The sequence below is a fragment of the Miscanthus floridulus genome, chromosome 11, assembly GCF_019320115.1.
Source record: "Miscanthus floridulus cultivar M001 chromosome 11, ASM1932011v1, whole genome shotgun sequence".
Classification (NCBI taxonomy): Eukaryota; Viridiplantae; Streptophyta; class Magnoliopsida; order Poales; family Poaceae; genus Miscanthus; species Miscanthus floridulus.
In genome coordinates this window covers 43102367-43120626 of record NC_089590.1, presented here as the reverse complement: position 1 = coordinate 43120626, position 18260 = coordinate 43102367, and the positions used below count along the sequence as shown (strand labels likewise).

The 18260-nt window shown below is 44.2% G+C and overlaps 1 pseudogene; it reads left to right on the top strand.

Annotated features, from left to right (window-relative positions):
- Positions 1–18260, top strand: part of LOC136491841 (chaperone protein ClpB1-like) — a 57117-nt pseudogene that overhangs the window by 14553 nt on the left and 24304 nt on the right.

Here is an 18260-nt window from a genome sequence, read left to right as displayed (position 1 = left end):
GTTTTGCACTAAAGACACCATAGAGGGTGTGAGTGACTTAGGATCGATAGCCGTACTATAAAGAGGGGAAATCTTTGCCTAACGGTTTATCGAGTGCCACTAGGTGACATGACTTTTGCATATGCATTTAGGAATCTAGTGTGCTAACTTTGACCCTTATAAAATGCTTTGAAAAATACTAACACATGCGCACACAAGTTCTAGACTTTATGGTTAGCAAGTTGGAAGCAAGGGTGAAGCGGTTGTGGACTTAGAAAAAGAAAAAGAGGAGAAGGTCCATGACTAGACGTTGGCCGTGGGGTGACCAGACTCACCCCGGCGTGTCTGGTCATTTATAGGGAGGTAACACTGTCTGGCCGAGAACGCAGAAGATTGACCAGATGCTGGCCCTGGCTCGAACCGGCGTGTCTGGTCACTTGTTGGGAGGTGGCCCATTTGTGCGATCAGGACGCATAGTGTGCGCGTTAGGTGATGGATGACGTATGCTGACGTTAGCCTCGGGCACGCATGCAGAGAAGAAGTAAAGCAACCAGACACTAGGGGCGCGTTAGGTCGTCGTTGACCTGACATGTCCGATCAATAGAAAATGCCTCGGGGAGCTTACTAGAAACTGACCAGACCATGAGTGGCACTGAGTCCGGTCGCTGCTCAGGCGCATCCAGGTCATAACTTAACTACGCTGAGTGCCGTGACTTGACCATTGAAGACCTATGGCTGAGGTTTAAAGCAGGGACACATGGACACATCCCTGCGACCGAACACAGGGGGCCGTGCAGTCTAGTCATCTTGATCAGCTCGTCCAGTCCCTGCGTAGTGAGCCAATGTTGAGCCTAATGGCTCTATCCTTTGGAGGGGCTCTATAAATAGTTGGGGGTCAGCTCCAATGCAACTCTCTTGGCTCTTTGACATCTTTGACATCCTTGTGAGCTGAGCAAACTCCCTCCCACACATCTCTCTTGCTTGATTGCTAATTCAAAGTGAGATTGAGTGATTCCAAGTGTATTTGCTTGAGTGATTGCATCTAGTGGCACTTGGGGATCATTGTGGCTGCGGATTTCTTGTTACTCTTGGTAGTTGCCACCACCTAGATGGCTTAGATCAGTGGAGGAGCTTTGGCATGAGTTGGTGATTGTTCGTGGCCACCTCTGGTGATAGTGAGGGGTCTTGCACCTTCACTAGCGAAGCGCCGCAAGGTAGCTCTAGTAAATTGCTTGTGTCATTGAGTTACCTCACTTGTGGGTAGGTTCTTGCGGTGTTCAACTATGTGGATGATGTTTGTGCAACACCTCTTAGCCACCGAACCACCAAGTGTTGGTCGACACAACAGGGACTAGCGTGCTGGCAAGCACATGAACCTTAGGAGAAAAATTTGTTGTCTCTTGCCGTTTGGTATTCTTCCGATGATTGAATTGGTATTCATTTTATGATTGGTTCACTCCTCTACACGGCGGTATAGTTACCCTACTCACTTCATTTACATTCTCATAAACTAGTTGTAGCAAGCTCTTTTGTGTAGCTAGAATTAAGAGCTTGCTTTGTAGCTTAAGATCATCTAGTGGAGCTCTTTAGTGTAGCAAGTGTGAGAGCTCTTAGTGAGTAGTGACTTAGTCAATTGTAGTGCCTAGTGATTATAGTAACTAGAATTGTTGGATAGATGGCTTGCAACCCTTGTAGAGCTACAGCAAGTTTGCATTTCGCTATTTATCATACTAATCAAATTGCTCTAGTGATCTTGTAGATTTTTAAATAGGCTATTCACCCCCCTCTAGCCACATTAGGACCTTTCAATAGTCCATGAATTCGGTGGACAGTCCGCCAAGGATGAACATGTGCACTAGAGCATTCCGCTGGGACTGAACACTGGCATCGATGGACAATCCGTGAAAACGATGGACCATCTGGTAAAACGACAAACAACTCGGGTGTAAAAATGTTAGAGATGATTCCTGGGGCATCTGGGCTCCAAATCGAGTGTGGTTTGTTTCTATGGCTTACTAGTGATGTAGGAAAGCTTCTACAAGTGATGGATGTGCCATGCTTGTGATGTGTTGATCTCGAGCTCATCCATGGTGGTGGTGGTCATGAATGGGGCAAGAACTCAATGGGATGGCCATGGGAGTTGGGGAGAGTGAAGATGAACATCGTGGGGGTTCTCACCATGCCTTGGGGGACCTCCATCTACTGTAGCTTGGTTTGGGATGGCTTGTGGTCGGAGATCGGCTTGAAGGCTCCACCATGGCTTGAGGTTGAAGATGAAGCTTTGGGGAGCTCCTCCTCCATCTCAGGCGAGCACAGTGGATGAGGACGGCAAGGTGAAGCAGCTCCTTGACGTCCTCCAGCAGGGGCAGCTTCCTCCTCCTCCTTCTCTTCTTCTCCTTCCTCCTCTCTTCCTCCTCTCTTTCTCTCCTTCTCCTCTTCTCCTTTCTTTCCTTGGTGTGTGCGTGTGTGTGAGATGTGGGAGAGGGGAGGGGCTGCTAGTGTCTGGTTTTGTGAGAGAGGGAGGATATGGCATGTGGGCCATGAGGGGTGAATGTGTGACACCACATCATAGTGCATGGGACAGGTGTCAGACGAATTTGATGGGCAGTCCACCAGAGGCGCCGAACAGTCTAACAAACTAGCTGACTATGCAACGGTTTCGACTGAACACTCCACCGTGATGGTGGACACTCCATTAGTGCATGGGTTGGCTAGAATTATTCTAAGTCTATGAGATGTCCTGACTGGATGGTCCGGTGGTGATGTCGGACAATTCACCAAAATAGGCAGTGCTCGGTTTTGGCTGGGCTAAGCACAGGTTGATTTCTAATTTAAATTACAAATGCATATGATGCTCAACAAGTTTACAGGTAACATGCAAGATTTTGATTATTGAAAATTTTAGATGCATTTTATGCTCAAGGTGCTTGTGAAAAATTGTAACGATTTTTGGTTTGTTATAGTCTCGTGGAATCACTTATACCATTCCAAGGCCTATGAGACATTGATCGATCGAGAGGAAAATGTGAGTAGGTGGCACATATGGTTATCATTGTATCCCCCGAGCATGTTGATAAGTTAGTATAACATGTGAATGTGCTAAGTAGGAACATACATGACAGGTGCAAAGGTTAGCCCCCGAGTGACCTAGAGAGGTTCTTCATAAGGTACTCAAGAGGTCACAATTTAATCATGTCAAATAAATGTTCTTTGCAAGATGTAAATGATATATGGAATTTAGAAAAATAAAAGACCAACATAAGCATGAGTCGTCGGCTGCCTCCTCAAGATCCGATGATGAGACCTGCAGGGGTAGAAGCCGGTAGCGGAGTTGAGGATGACGGGTTGACGATGACGATGGGCTGCTAGTTCCAGAGCCATCAACAGGAGCTTCTTCCTCTGGTTCCGAGCAATGGAGATCGGAAGCCCCCGAGTGATTCTTGTTTCCTGCTCCCGAATCTAGGTTGTTTCCCTCTCCATACTCGACGGCATCCCTCTCAGCACTAGTAAGCGTGCTGGAAGTTTCCCGACACTGTGATCACACCATGTGGTCCTAACATCTTTAGCTTGAGGTAGGCATAGTTCAAGACCACCATGAACGTAGCGTAACATGGCCTCCCTAATATGGCATTGTATGGTCCCTGGAAGTCAACAACTTCAAAGGAGAGTGTCTCCCTCTGATAGTGTACAACGTCACCGAATGTCATAGAGAGGTCTATTCGTGCCCAGGAGCATGATGCGCCGTCCGGGAACTGAAATCGTGGAAGGGAGATTGTGATGCGTGCAGCTTCCTTAAGTCCACATTTAGCTTGTCGAAGGCATCCTTGTAAAGGATGTTGATGTTGTTGCCTCCATCCATGAGGATCTTCATCATCCTTACATTCTCGATGACTGCACTAACCACCAGGGGGAATCGACCCACCTCAATTACCCAATCGGGATGATCGGTACGATCAAAAGTAATCGGCCATTCGAACCATCATAGGTATAGTGGGGTGGCCCATGTGGCTACATAGATCCACTGGTGGGTTAGCTTCTCAAAATATGAGCATGGAACATCTGGCGGCTGCGTCAGTGTCCTCATTGTCGACATGATCTCCCAAATACCTATCCTGATCCATCCGCTTCTGGGCTTCTAGAGCGACATGCCGCTGATAAGCGATGCAGCCTTTGGCAAGGTGGGTCACAGGGAAGCCGTGGTTCTGACATGGGTTGTTCATGATGCGAAAGAACATGTCCTGGTAGGCCTACTTCTTGTGAGCATTTAGGACAGTCTTGGGGACCGTATGTTCAAGATTGGTCAGTGGCTAGGATCGCCTCCTAGGGGTTGCTAAGCGTTCCACAAGGTCACGAGTATCGTGCTCCTGCATCTGGGCGTTTGTTGGCATTTCTTAGAGACATCACTAGAATTAGAAATGCTGCCAGGAAAAGCATTGATGATAGATCTTAATAATTATAGAAATTATCCGCAAGCACAAGGATCTATGATTGTAGCATTTCACCTGGAAGTATTCGGGGTATCGTTATTTATATTTTCCCAAATGAAGACATATGGATAAAGATTCTAGTATGGATATGAACAAGTTAACGTGCTTGTAAGTGAACCAAGGTTTATAACCGGGGATAAATATGATATGGTTTAAGATAGTGGACACACACTTGGGCCAACCTCAAGGAATAAAGAGAAATAAAGAATAAAAGAATTTTCCAAAGTAGAGCAGGCTTGTTCTAATATAGCCATGCAAATAATAGTGAATGGTCATACAAATAATATAGAGTTAGACCTAAGTGTGAGACAGGTCGGGAGGCCACCGAGTACTGGTCTGCCAGCAACCTCATGTGACAATTTAGACTCCTACACCTTACACGAACATGGGGGATTACAAGGGACGGACAAGGCTGTCACCACCTGCCACCTACCCCTCAACCGTGGAGTAAGAAATGTATTCACCCATTCCTATGTGCCCAAGCACCATGCCCATGTACAAAGAAACTACCCACATCCCCTCAGGACTCCTATCCTACGGATCGCCAAGCATAGGACATGGGCACACCCAAAGGCACGATGAACCGCCACCTCAACTGAACTCTAATTCTAATCTTTTAAATTATATGAATGTTTAAGCATAATGTTCTACATGTTAAGTTCATAACATAGAAACTATACGCTAGTTCATATGTCAAGATCATAACATGAAAACTATACTCTAGTTCATAAGTATGACTATAATGATAAGTAACAAACAAGACATTGGAGAAATGATTCATCTTATTCATACCAAGATCCCTCTCCAAGGAGTCAAGCCCTCCAAGGTAGCTTTGCCTTGCTCTAAATAACTACTAAAATGTAAAAGTACAAGTGGGGAATTGAGGTGTTGCTCCAAATGGTGTGTGTTGAGAGAGGGGGCTCTCCCTATCTATTTATACTAGTGAGAAGGGCGGTTGCGGAGCATATTCGAGGAGATCCCACATGCAACTGTCCTAGGATCATCGATGGCATCGCCTGACCAAAGGTGGGGCCGAGAGGTGGGGGGGGGGTGCGGCTGCACCCTGGCTGGCTCCTCTGGCCATCGCCTTCAGCAGGTGGGCTGGGGGCTTAGCCCATGTCACTTCCCCAGTGGTTTCGCGCCCAAATTGTCTAGGTAAGTGGGCCTTTGCTTTATTCCTTTGTGCTTATCTGCATTGCGCTATGTTGGAATGTGCCTTTTGATGTATTTTCCACTGTATTCGGGGATAAGTCCTACAAAACAATGATCTCCAAATACATATGGAACTTTGTTAATAGTAAAGACATATGTGCAAAAGTTTGTTAATTTCTCCTCTTTTTTTGTCTTAATCGGTGGTTAGATTTGGTCATTAAGGACCACCAACAATGTTGATAAGTAGGCGGGCATCTCGTCTGCTCCCTAGCTAACTATAGATCAGGTTCGGAGGACGGTATGCTCCGGGTCCTCCCGTTGGGCGGCCCCTAGTCCCCGGAGGGTGTTGTCAGCGGTCACACAGCGCAGGCCTACGGCATACCTCGGGAGTTTCCTGATTGGGCCACGACTTCAGAGTCATCGGGTGCGCCGTTTGTTTGACTCTAGCGACCGATTGAAGCAACTTGATGGTCCTGTAGGGACGATTAGCCAAGTTTTGGCCACCCATTGGGTGGGTGTTTACAGGACAGATCTGCTGAGTATCAGGAGATTGGTTGAGCTATTGGCGAAGGTGGTTATTCTCCACTTCGAGATCATCGTTCTGGCGAAGGAGGCACAAGTGCGGTTCATTGTTTGTCTTGTAGGTAGAGTCAGGGATGGTCACATCTCCCAACAAAGAGGTGGGACAGTCGAGCGCGAGCTTCTCGGGTTCCTCCCGAGGTGGTTCGGGGTCTTGTACGTTCATGTAGCACTCGGGCTGCTCTAAGGGCTCGGTGCCTTCCTCCTCAGGTTGTTCCTCCTCCATATCGAGGTTGTCGAGGAGTTATTGATCGTAGTCAATCTCAGTTGAGATCAAAGATGAATTCTTCGCCCTCTACGTGTTCCTAATCTTCAAGTATTTTCACTATCTCTTCATTGCTATTGGCGACCATCCCGATGAACTGGGTAGCCAAGTTGTCGAAGCAATCGGGAGAGTTGAGACCATAGATGGGGTGTCCCTCGGTGTGAGGTTCGGTGGGTTTTGCCAGGGCTTGTTGAAGCTAGCTTGAATAGGTCGCCGCCGTGTTCCTCAATCCGGTGGGGAAATCAGGGAGGAAGTGATTGGGTGGCGATAGTAGATCCGATCAGGGAGTCTAGTTTGGATCTTCCTAGAGTTGAAGGATGACCTCAAGGTCGTTCTCTCGGCCGAGCTCGGTGAAGATGTCGCATCCATAGTGGTTCAGGTGTTGGGCAATAGCGCGAGGCCCAATGTCCATAGCTTCCTCCAATCTGGCGAAGAATGCACAGATCGGGGGAGGCTGCTCCTCCTACTCCATGGGTGGCTCAGGTTCTTGCAGATACAAGTCCCCAAACCAATCATTGATGAAGTCTAGCCTGCTAATGGTGATCTTCTTGCCTAGGCACATCTTCTCCACAGCGTTGTCGATGTTGATGATGATTCCCATTTGAAACACAATATTAATCTATACGCAAAAGGCCCCTACCTGGCACGCCAACTGTCAGATGATTTAGCTCCGGCAATGGCTAGCAACATGATCACGTAGATGAAATCAGATGGTTGCACATGAGACACAAGGATCAATACTGGTTTGGGGCATGGTGGTGAGCTAAACCCTACTGCAGTGGTGCTGCTCTTCTTGTATTCGTATGCTCGGTTATAGGGGTTGTTGCTCCTAGCTATGAGGTAGATTGGAATGAGGTGATGGTTCCATCGTGGTAGACATGCTGGTCGTAGGATCCTTACCCCTCTTTATATAGGCAGAGGGGTAGGGTTACAACGAGGGCGATTGGCGCTACAGATTGGATTCCTAGTTTGTTACAACAGATCAATTCTATCCTATCATAGCTATGAGGTTGCTCCTAATCCTCGTGGGCTTCATCCTCGGATGTCCTCCATTTGATGGGTCAGATACATGGTTGGTGAGGGTACCCCGGGCCCATATATCTGACAAATGCCCACCTCCGTAATTCAATTTCGTCCGCCTCCATTAATCTTTGTGTAGTAGTGTCATCTTCGCCTCGATATCACCTCCTCCTCCTGGCGCTGGCTGGGCATCCGCTGCCCCCTCTCCATCTTCTAGATGCTAGCAAAGCCACCTAATGTAGTCACCTGTTGCAGCTGCTGGCCGCGTGCATACATGTGATAAGCGGAGGGGGCACGAGCGGGGACTCTTCCTTGTGTAGTTAGGCGGGTCAGATGACATAGGTGCGCGGGGGGGGGGGGGGGGGGGAGTGCAGGCACAGGCGTCTGGGCGCTAGCACTGCTGTTATATATATGGATAAATACGCATGATCTTGACATCCGCTAGAATCATGAAATGCGAAAATCACATGGATAACTAAATTCTAAGAACCAGTCTCGTCGTATATTGCTAGTAGATTGCATTTCTGCTTCTCCAGATATCCTGATATAGTATCTCACTGGACGTCTACTTTATTTAAGGGTCCGTTTAGATCACCTTCGTTCTTTTTCACATGTTATATCAAATTTGTTATAAATTAAATATTTCTAATTTTCATTATTAATTCAAAAAATATGTAGTTTCAGACCATGTGAATTATATATTATGAAAATATTTCTTATAGTAAATCTAAAACATAAATCTTATATTACTAAGCTATACATTTTATTAAAAAAAGATTGATGGCCAAAGATGTAAGTATTTGACCTAGGACAAACTTAAATATGGCATGTAAATAAAGGGTCTGTCTCTGTGGCACTTAACCATCAGTCATGTTCTGTGATATATTTTATGATGTTCACATAATATACATGTAATGTTCACGTAGTATACAATGATGTTCTATAATATTGTGATGTTCACATCAGCGGTGGATGCAGAACAGGATTGAAGGGGGGCTGGTTTCTTCGTCTTCATCTCTCTCTCCATTTTTCTTCTTTCCTCCACCTCTTCTTCTCCCTCACCCTCCCCATATTTCTATTGATACACCAGCTGTAGGGGGGTCTAGAGCCCGCACAGCCCCCCCTTAGATCCGCCCCTGTTCACATAGTATAATGTAATATTTTATGATGTTTTTTACGATGTTCAAGTGATACACATGTGATGTTCTATTATGTTTTTAATGATGTTACGTGATGTTCACGTAGTATACAAAATCTCAGGTGGCTGCTAAATACATGTGATGTTCTAGTGATGTATTTTGTAATGTTCGCGTAGTATACATGTGATATTCTGTGAAAATTGACTAACAAGAAAACAAAATATCAGGCGACTGCATTTGAGTAAATCTGATAAAACAATCTCTACGTGATACAACATATCACGAGCGAGGTAATAGTGCGCAGGTTGCTGAGGGCAAATCGGCGCCGATCCTATGATTTTGAGGGTCCTCTAGCGAACTCATCGCGACGGCCCCTCTAGACCATAAAATTTTAGAATATATAGGATAATTTTATTTGTATAGGGAAAGCAAATCCAATAATATATTTTTAATTTAATATGTCTGATAATTATCGAGAGCGAGAAACAACGTAGACTAAAAGAGCAATATATTTGTAATTCTAGAACTAATATGATTACCTTAAAGAAGAATAGAACTCCATCATATCCACTGCTTCTTATAAAAAGATACTTCTTTGGGCATTTCTTGATGCAAAATCATCAAGGACGGTATCAAGATCAATAGTGTCTAAGATATCCTTCTCGATGGTGCATATAGCCAAGCCATTTAACCTTTCTTGTGACATAGTTGATCTCAAATAGTTCTTCTACAATTTCAATTTTGAGAAACTTCTTTCGGTCGAAGCTACAGTCATAGGTATAGTTAAAAGAATTCGATAGGCAACTGAAATATTTAATAGCAATCTGCATCCATAACAAACTTCAGAATCTCTGACGCCGACATCAAAGAATCTGGCAAAGTCACTTGCAACACCTTTAATTCTGAAAAAAATCATTGATCTCAACATCGGATGAGTTATCATGAGAAAATTTTTCCACAAAAATCTTGTAGCGCAACCAAAGATCAGCTTCATCCAAGAATTTCAAATTTTCTGAGTTGAACAAGAACCAAAAAACATTATCAAATGCTGTCATCTGCTCAAATCAACTAGTCAATGAACCAATTGTAGAATCAATCATAACTAGGAAGTACTCTCTTCTAAAGGAGTCCACAGCAGACTGTTGTATTTCCTCATCTTGGTTATCTTGTTCATCAAAATATTTCTTTATCTTTCGTTGACGTTTTGTAGGAAATATTAGCTCTATATCCAATTCAGATGCAATGTTTTTTGCTGTATTCATACTAGAAGTGAAACCTTCATCTCTATACTTCTTAAAATATGATATGACACCTTCAATATGTTTGAGAGTAGCATCTATACTCACAATTTTAGATTGCAACTTCTTGCTAACCTTATTTACAGAGAGAATAAAATATCGTGCCAGATAACCAAACCAACTATAAATTCAAAATTCTTAAGTGCACTTACCAAAGATTGACATTCACTAACTGCCATTGGGTCATCAGTTGAAGCCTTCTCTAATGCTATTAAAGCTGATCTTATTTGAGAAGTTTGGAATCTGATAGCTTGAACACTTTTTATTCGGCTTTCCTAGCGAGTATTAGACCATGACTTAACTGTCAATCCTGGGACATTGTCAACCAAAATCTTCCACCTTTTGGTAGATTTTGCAAACAGGGTATATATACGTTGGATAATGCCAAAAAAAAATTGCTTTCCCTGCAAGATTTCAAATATCACAAATAGTAAGATCACAAATAATGGCATATTATATGAAAACAATATATAACATATAAAAGAAATAATAGTTTACCTGCAAGATTTTCCCATATCACAAAGAGTAAGATTCAGACTATGACATGCACACGGCATATATAGTGCTTTTGGATTAATTTCAAGCAAGCGCTGTCTGAACACCTTGGTGTTTTCCGTTCATATTTCAACCATTATCATACCCTTGACCCCTCACATCATCAATATTCAAACCAAGAGAGGCCAATGCACTCTTTAATTCATTAAAAAGAATCAATCCTGATGTGTCATCAACCTTCAAAAACTCTAGGAAGAACTCCTCTACCCTTGGAATATTTCTCGATATATTCACACACCTAATAATTAGAGTCATTTGTTCTTCATGACTCACATCTAGAGTACAATCTAAAATCACAGAAAAATACTTGGCATCCCTAATGATCTTTAATATAGTTTGTTTTACACAATCTGTAAGAAGAGAAATCATCTCATTCTGAATTTTATGCCCAAGGTAATGATGATGAATCTTACTATTTTGAATCTGTCTAATATGGTCTTGCATCACAGGATTAAATTCACCCATCATTTCAACTGTGCCCAGAAAGTTACCATTGTTAGCTTGATAAAGTTTCTCATTTTGCCCTCGGAAAGTCAAATTATGTTTAGCAAGAAACTTGATAGCAGAAACGATTCTTACTAAAACCTGTCTCCAACGCTCTCTGTCCTTTGCAATTTCTCGTTGCAAATCATCATCAATTGTTTTTTTTTGCTCAACCTTAGCCTAAGTTCATTCCAAGTATTCATGTTTCTTATATGCTCAACACTATTCTCATATTCCTTAGTCTTAAACTAAGGTGTTTCCAGTCCCTCAATCCATCGTATGCTACCAAACTTTTGTTCTGATCTAATTTGAATAATTTGCAGCAAAAACAAAAAACTTTGTCCACATGTTTAGAGTAAACCAACCATTTTATATCAACCACCTCACCATTGCTTAACTTTCTGGAGTAGTAAGCATATGAAAAATGTCTATTGTGAGCATCTACAGGGAACTCAAGATTTAATTCTCTCACCGGTCCTTTTTCAATCAAAATATCTCTACCCTTATTATCAAGATTTTCCCAAGTTCTGGGATCAAAGACATCATGAATAGAAGGTTGCACATCATCAATTGAATTTTTAGGTTGAGAGGAAGGCTGTAAATTTTCATTCTCTATAGCATCAACTTGTTCACTTAAATTATCATTAACTTGTTGTTGCTCTTCTTCTTGATTATCAGGTGCATCTATAGGGTTGTCATCATGCACAGCACTACTTGAAGCTGAAAAAAACTTATCTAAAGCACCTTGTTGTGACTGAACAAACTGTTCTTCTTGTCTTTTCCGTTTTCTTTTCGCAACCCTTGACAAATGTTTCTTAGGTAACATTCTAAAATTCTTACACCTGACCCAAATTATAAGAAAAATATGACTATATGAGTACAAAGTACTAGATAAAATTTAAACAAGGAAAAAAACCCTAGGGCCTAGACAATTTAGACATGAATTGATTCAAAACCAAGATTCACAAATCACAAAAAGGACATAAGGCAATAACCAAGATAAATCTTCGGATGTCGTCGACTCGTCGTCCTCGTCGAGCCCTGCCTCGGGCCCTCGGCTGCCTTGTTGCGGCGCTGCGTCTCCTGTACGAAGTAACGATCGGCCGATCGCTCATGCTGTGCGGGGCTGCGGCAGTGCGGTGTTGGCGGCGGCTCGGCTCAGTCCTGATTGCTGAAAAGAAAGACAAGACGGGCGATGGGCTGTGCCTGTGCGGCGCGGCGCTGCTGGCCTGCTGGCTGCCTGGCTTCTGCTGTTCTGCATTAATCCCGCGCCGATGGGCTGTGCGGGCGTGCGGCGCTGCTGGCTGCTGGCTGCCTGGCTTCTGCAGTTCTGCATTAATCCCGCGGTCCTGCCTGGGCCCCCATCCCACCTGGGCCCCTGGCCATCGCACCTCCTGCCCCCCCCTAGGGCCGGCACTGGGGCAAATATATGGGTATTGTCTAATAAATTATCTCATGGATTGCCATGTAATTTTAAAAAGATCGAACAAACATGTCCTACAATGCATTGTGTTTTAAATTGTCTCATATTAATCTATGATTTCTAAAATTATGCATTGACCGAATTAATATTATAATCGTCTACAAATCTTAACTCTGTAGTTTATTTACGTCACTGAGTTGTGTACACATTGTTTCATTAGGAATAAAATACGTTATCTCCCCTGTCTTGCCTCTATCTTCTCACCGGAGAGCACAAGCAGACCGCCGTATGTCTCAGAAAAAAGAAGCAAGCACACCGACGACACACCAGGAAAGCATCAACGGGGCACTGTGCGCTCAAGAGCGCCTCGACCGAACTTGGCCTCGCCTACCTCAGGCCCTGTGCTGGCACACTCTACCAGAGTGTCGCTTTACTCCATGTCGCGGTGGACAACCTCACCTGGGACCCGACGTGTGGTGCTGGACAAGGTCGAGAAGGTGGCGCTGGTGCACTGGCCGATTTGCATGTAGTGCGGTCGTTGAAGACTGCCCTACCACCGGCGACTTCACCGGCTGCATGGCCGTCCTGGACTCCTGGCGCTGGCCGTGGTGGCGTGGCGCTCGCCGCTGTTCGTGTCAATGCCGGCCAGCGGCCACGGCTTCCATGTGCGCTTGCTTGTGGGGGAGTCTGGCGTAGCAGATTTGGTGAAGAGAAAAAATCGCCTCCCATCGCAACGATACGACGTACAATGGTAGTGAGGTCGTCTCATCGGCCAAAATTCCCGTGGATGAGCCCGTTGCCGAACAGAACAATGGCTCATCTCTCTCTCCTAACACTCTCTCTTCCAAATCAGCGAAAATCTTATGTGGCTATATACGAGACAATTTATCAGACCGCTCATGTGAAGCAATGTACCTTAATTTCCCTCTCTTTCGGATGCAGTGGCATGCTAACGAACAGATGTGTCGTCTTGGAGCTAAATTCCTGGCCGTCAGGGCCCTCTTTCGATCACAAGTAAAGTCAAGGGAGGTGAAGTTACTCTTGCGGCCATTTCTTCAGATGCTTGCCAGGACGACAGTAGAAAAACCTCCATACAATACAATTATACGAACAGGGAAAATCTTTCCCGTTAGGCATCTCGATCTTGCCAGCCACAATCAGTACAGTGCTACTAGTTAATTAGCGCAAGCCCATCAATCCTTCACGACACAGATAACAAGACGATGATCGAGATCACCAAAACAATTTCCAGCTTGCCTACGCGTGAACTCCCCGAAAAGCCAATATCTACAGCTCGGTTCTGGTACAAAACAATTTCCAGCAACGCAGCGCACGGCGCTCCACAGCCATGCCATCCCCATGCACACGCATCGTCAGATGGTCACCCGAGGGTGGCGAGCCCGCCGGCGCGCATCATCTAAGGAAGTCCACCCGGCCTGGAAGCTGAAGTTTTTCTGGAGTTTCTTCTTTTGCTTGTTGATCTACCTGCTCTCTTATTGTGATGTACCTTTAGGTAGTTTCTCTGGTTGGGGGCTGTTTGTAGAGGTATATCTGTTATGTCTCTTAGATGGTTATGATATTTCGGTACGCTGAACCGCTGGCATCCCCAGCAGCTATACCTTTATGTTTTCAATATAAAAGCAGGGCCAAAGCCTTTGGTCTAAAAAAAAATTCAACCTTTGGTCTACCGTGGCATCATGCGCCGGCACTCCTCTCCACGGTGTGGCCCTGCTTTAGGCCACCCAGTGGCGGAACCAGGGGGGCCAGCAGGGGCCGTGCCCCCCCCCCCCCCCCCCCCCCCCCCCACCCCCCCAACACAGTATTTTTTACTACTTATAAATATTTCAATTACATAGCCATGAAAATAATTATTTCACCCATTTTTATTGATAATCTTGTGTATTTTTTGCTATGAATGCTAAATACATATATAAAAGCATTAAAAACTATTGAGACATCACGTTGTATATATTTATCACATTTATAAAGTGTGATCGTATTTTCCGGTCCCCCTTAATTAAAAGTCCTAGTTCCACCACTGAGGCCGCCAACACAACATCGAGCTCATCCACGGTGATGTACTTGTCGGCCGTTGGCGTCAAACACGCGGAATGCCTCCCTCATGTCCTTGTCCCCCTCCACGTCGCTGCCATCGGCGGTGGCCTTGTTTGCCCCGGCCACGATGGCACGGCCCCAAAAAAAATACCTAATGAGATTTTGAAACAACGAAAAATATCTTTAACCTTCTAAAACTTATGAAAAAAATACTAAATATGGATTAGGATATGAGAAACCCAAATAAAATATTTAGAACTAGTGAAAATATCTTTAGAATATTTTTTAAAAATAGATTTAGGTCTAGCAAAATAGAAAAAATATCCAAAAAATCAGAAAAAATACTAAAACATTCTAATCGATGTCTAACTGCATCTAAATACTTTTCACAATAAAAACATGAGATGAAGCCGGTATGAATGCATTCAACATTAATTTATTTTGTATTTATGTTGGTTGCATATCATATTTATATTGTGGAAAGTTCCTAAAATGTATTAAGACATGAATTAGAATATTTTGGTAGTTTTCCATATTTTTTGGGATATTTTCTCATTTTCCTAGATCTAAATCTAATTTGTAGAAGAATCTATACTTATTGTCACAAGATATAAATATATCATTTGTAGTTCTCATGTCCCAATCTATCTCTGAAATTTTTTTCAAAATTTATAAAAGCTAGCAAATAAATATGCGCGTGCGGCACGCACGTGTTTATAAAAAACATCATTAAATACATGTGTACCAAGATTCAAGAAGCCACAACGTCCTTCATAAACAACTGAAATTAGAACGTAGATGATATGTGATTGATCTGAGGGACGGAGGGAATTAGGGCCGGCAATACCTGAGGCTTGTGCTTTGTACATCTGCTTGCTATATATTGTTGCTCTCGTATGCGTCTGCCGTCGTGTCGTGTCGTGTCGGCAGGACTGAAAAATACTGTTCCGGCTGATTGTTGTGAGAGAAAAATACTGTTCTGGCAGGACATGAACAGTGATTTTGTGAGTTGGTTGGCCAGCCAGCCGGCCGGCTTAAAGCCAGCCGAACACTGCCTAGGAGATGGGGTCCCTGCCTCAATGGACGGTGGCCGCCGAACGAAGCCTGCAAGGCAGCGGCCAAACACCCAACACCGAGACACCAACAGGCAACCGACAGAGCTAGCGGCGATCGACGAGCCGACAACACGTCATGTCGAGGAAAGCTAAAAACGTCATGTCGAGGAAAGCTAAATTATACACAGGCACGCATGCACATGTTGTCAAGATACGGCAATTCATTGGATCGGGTCACAACTGAATCGATGGAGGTCACGTGTTCGTTGGAGACGATGACATGGATCGTATCTTAGGGCACCTACAATGCTTCAAGTGAGTTACTAGCTCTAAGCTAACCTCTCTAATAATGCTAGTTTTTAACAATAACTCATAATATGATTAGACCCACGTGATATTCTCATATGACCTTGTAATGCGTGTATGAACCTAACTCTTGATCAAGAGCTAAATTTTCTCTCTTTTCTATTAAAATATAAAAAATACGTAGAGCTAGTTTATAAGTCAGCCATTGCGGGTGCCGTGAGTCCAACGGGTGAGGCCGTCGGGGCCGAACTGCTTACCACCGCAATCGCTGAGGACATCCTCCTCGATAATCTGAATCGTTGAAATCCTTTCATTGACAGACGCAAAAGCAGTTGTTTTCACCTACACAATCACTTCACTCGGCGCCGTGCGGTGCTACATTGCGGAACCGGCAAACAACCTAGTATAATGTCCAACGCCAATAGGAGTGACGTTGTGATGGGGAAGGGGTGTGATTCACGGGATGATAGGCAGATGTAGGATATTGCGGTGAAAAATTAGTTGTGGGAGGTGGGTCCAGATTGGCGGAAGAGTTAGCGTGAGATTACGGGTACAACAGGGTTGGGATTTCGGAGGAATCTGGGATACGGGGTTAGGGGGTTGGGGTTTGGGAGAAATATTGATTTAGAAGACTATCGGCCGATCTCTTCCTTCTCAAAGTAAGGTTGCCAAATTTTGGTGTCAACAATTTAGATGTTGCAAAAGTAGATCTGGACGTTGCATATACCTGCATGTTGCAAGCGTATGTTTAAAGTGTTTCATATGTTTGTTGCAAGTGTATTTATCTGGATGTTGCTTATGTTTGCAATGGTTTTCAGGTGTTTTTGCAAGTGTTTCAGACGCATGTTTCAAATGTTTCATCTGTCTTCTTTTTGTATGTCGCAATTGCAACTGTTGCATACGGATGTTTCAAAAGTAGATCGGGTGTTACACATGAAATGGCGCGGGAAGCGGCCGACGGTGCGGACCCGCTACTAGGTCACTCGCTCGCAAGCCCGACTCGCTGGAATGCTCGCTCGCTCGTTGAGTGGGCACCGCCCGAGGCTAGGACCCCGAATCGAACTTCGGAGCGCTAGCAAATCCAAAAGCTAAAATGTCTCTCTCCCTCTCTGTCCACCCTCTCAAAAGAAATCTCTGCCTGCCACTGCCACGAAAGCGCAGACCCTCGAAATACCAACGCGGCAACACCATCCACCTCGCATCTCAAATTCTCAATTCACAGCGAGAAGCCTAGTCCAACTGGTCCTGAACTTATATAAACAAAAAAAAAACCCTAGTCCTGAACTAGTACATGATTAGATTAGTTTACAAAACACATGGTATGGTGGCCCAACCTCACCCTCCCCGCTCAAGATAATGGAGCCATCGAGGAAAGGGCCTTGCCCTTGAGGTCCATCCATCAAAATAATTCGCTACGCCTTTGCGACAGCGCCTTCCGGGGCCCCTGTCTGTGCGGTGCCCACCCCACGGCCCGCAGGGCTTTGCACGCTGCAAATTCTGCCGTGGGCCTGCGTCCCGTGTGGATGAGGCTGACTATTATTGCCGCGACGGCGACGTCCGCCGGTGGAGGACTTGGACATGGTGTTGGCGATTGGAGATCAAGGGAATCTCTATCCCAGCGGCAATGCAATCCCGGACATTCAGAACCTCCAGGAACTTTCCAGACGCTTTGTGTGCACCTTTTATCCTCCTCTATTTACTTCATCTGTCTTAAAAAAAAAGCAACTCTGTTTGAGGCGCGTTAAAAATTTTAAACTTTATCAAATTTATAAAAACAATATTAATATTTATATCTCTAGATATGTTACTTTATAGTCAATCTAATGCTACTTATTATTTATATCTTGATTTAGAAATCTTAGATGACGGATGGCTTATATAGCATGACGTCTATATCGAACGGTTATTAAAGAGTGAAAGCCCTCTCAAAAAACTCGCTCATATCTATCTCATGGAAATTTTTCCAAAACATTTACACAGATCTGGTTTATATATATGCATTGTTTTCTTGCTCCTCGCAATATAGTAGCCGCGTCGGCTATGCATGGTATAGAATATGGATGTAATAACTGAAAGAACACCGTACGTGTAAATACATTTCCGCAGATCCATCATCAACCATCCCAAAAAGTATGGTTGGATTATTATAGCAAATGCTAAACACAAATAAACAATTCTCGACATCTCTGAGTTTATCATGGCAATGCAAATCAGGAAAACCAGAAACTTCTTTTTTTTTGTTGGCAAATAAAAGGCAAGGAAAAATTCGTCGAAAAAAAAAGTTGGCATCTTGTTTTAATCCATAAGTTTGGTTTGCTATGCGTGCATCCCGCACTTTGTTTACATGCCTGTCCTCCAGGCTCCAGCCATAATATAAGAATTCAAGAATCAAGAAGCCCTAGCGTCCGACCCAGCTTTAATTTGTCTTCACCCGGCCGGATAGAAAGAAATTCGTGCAGCCGGC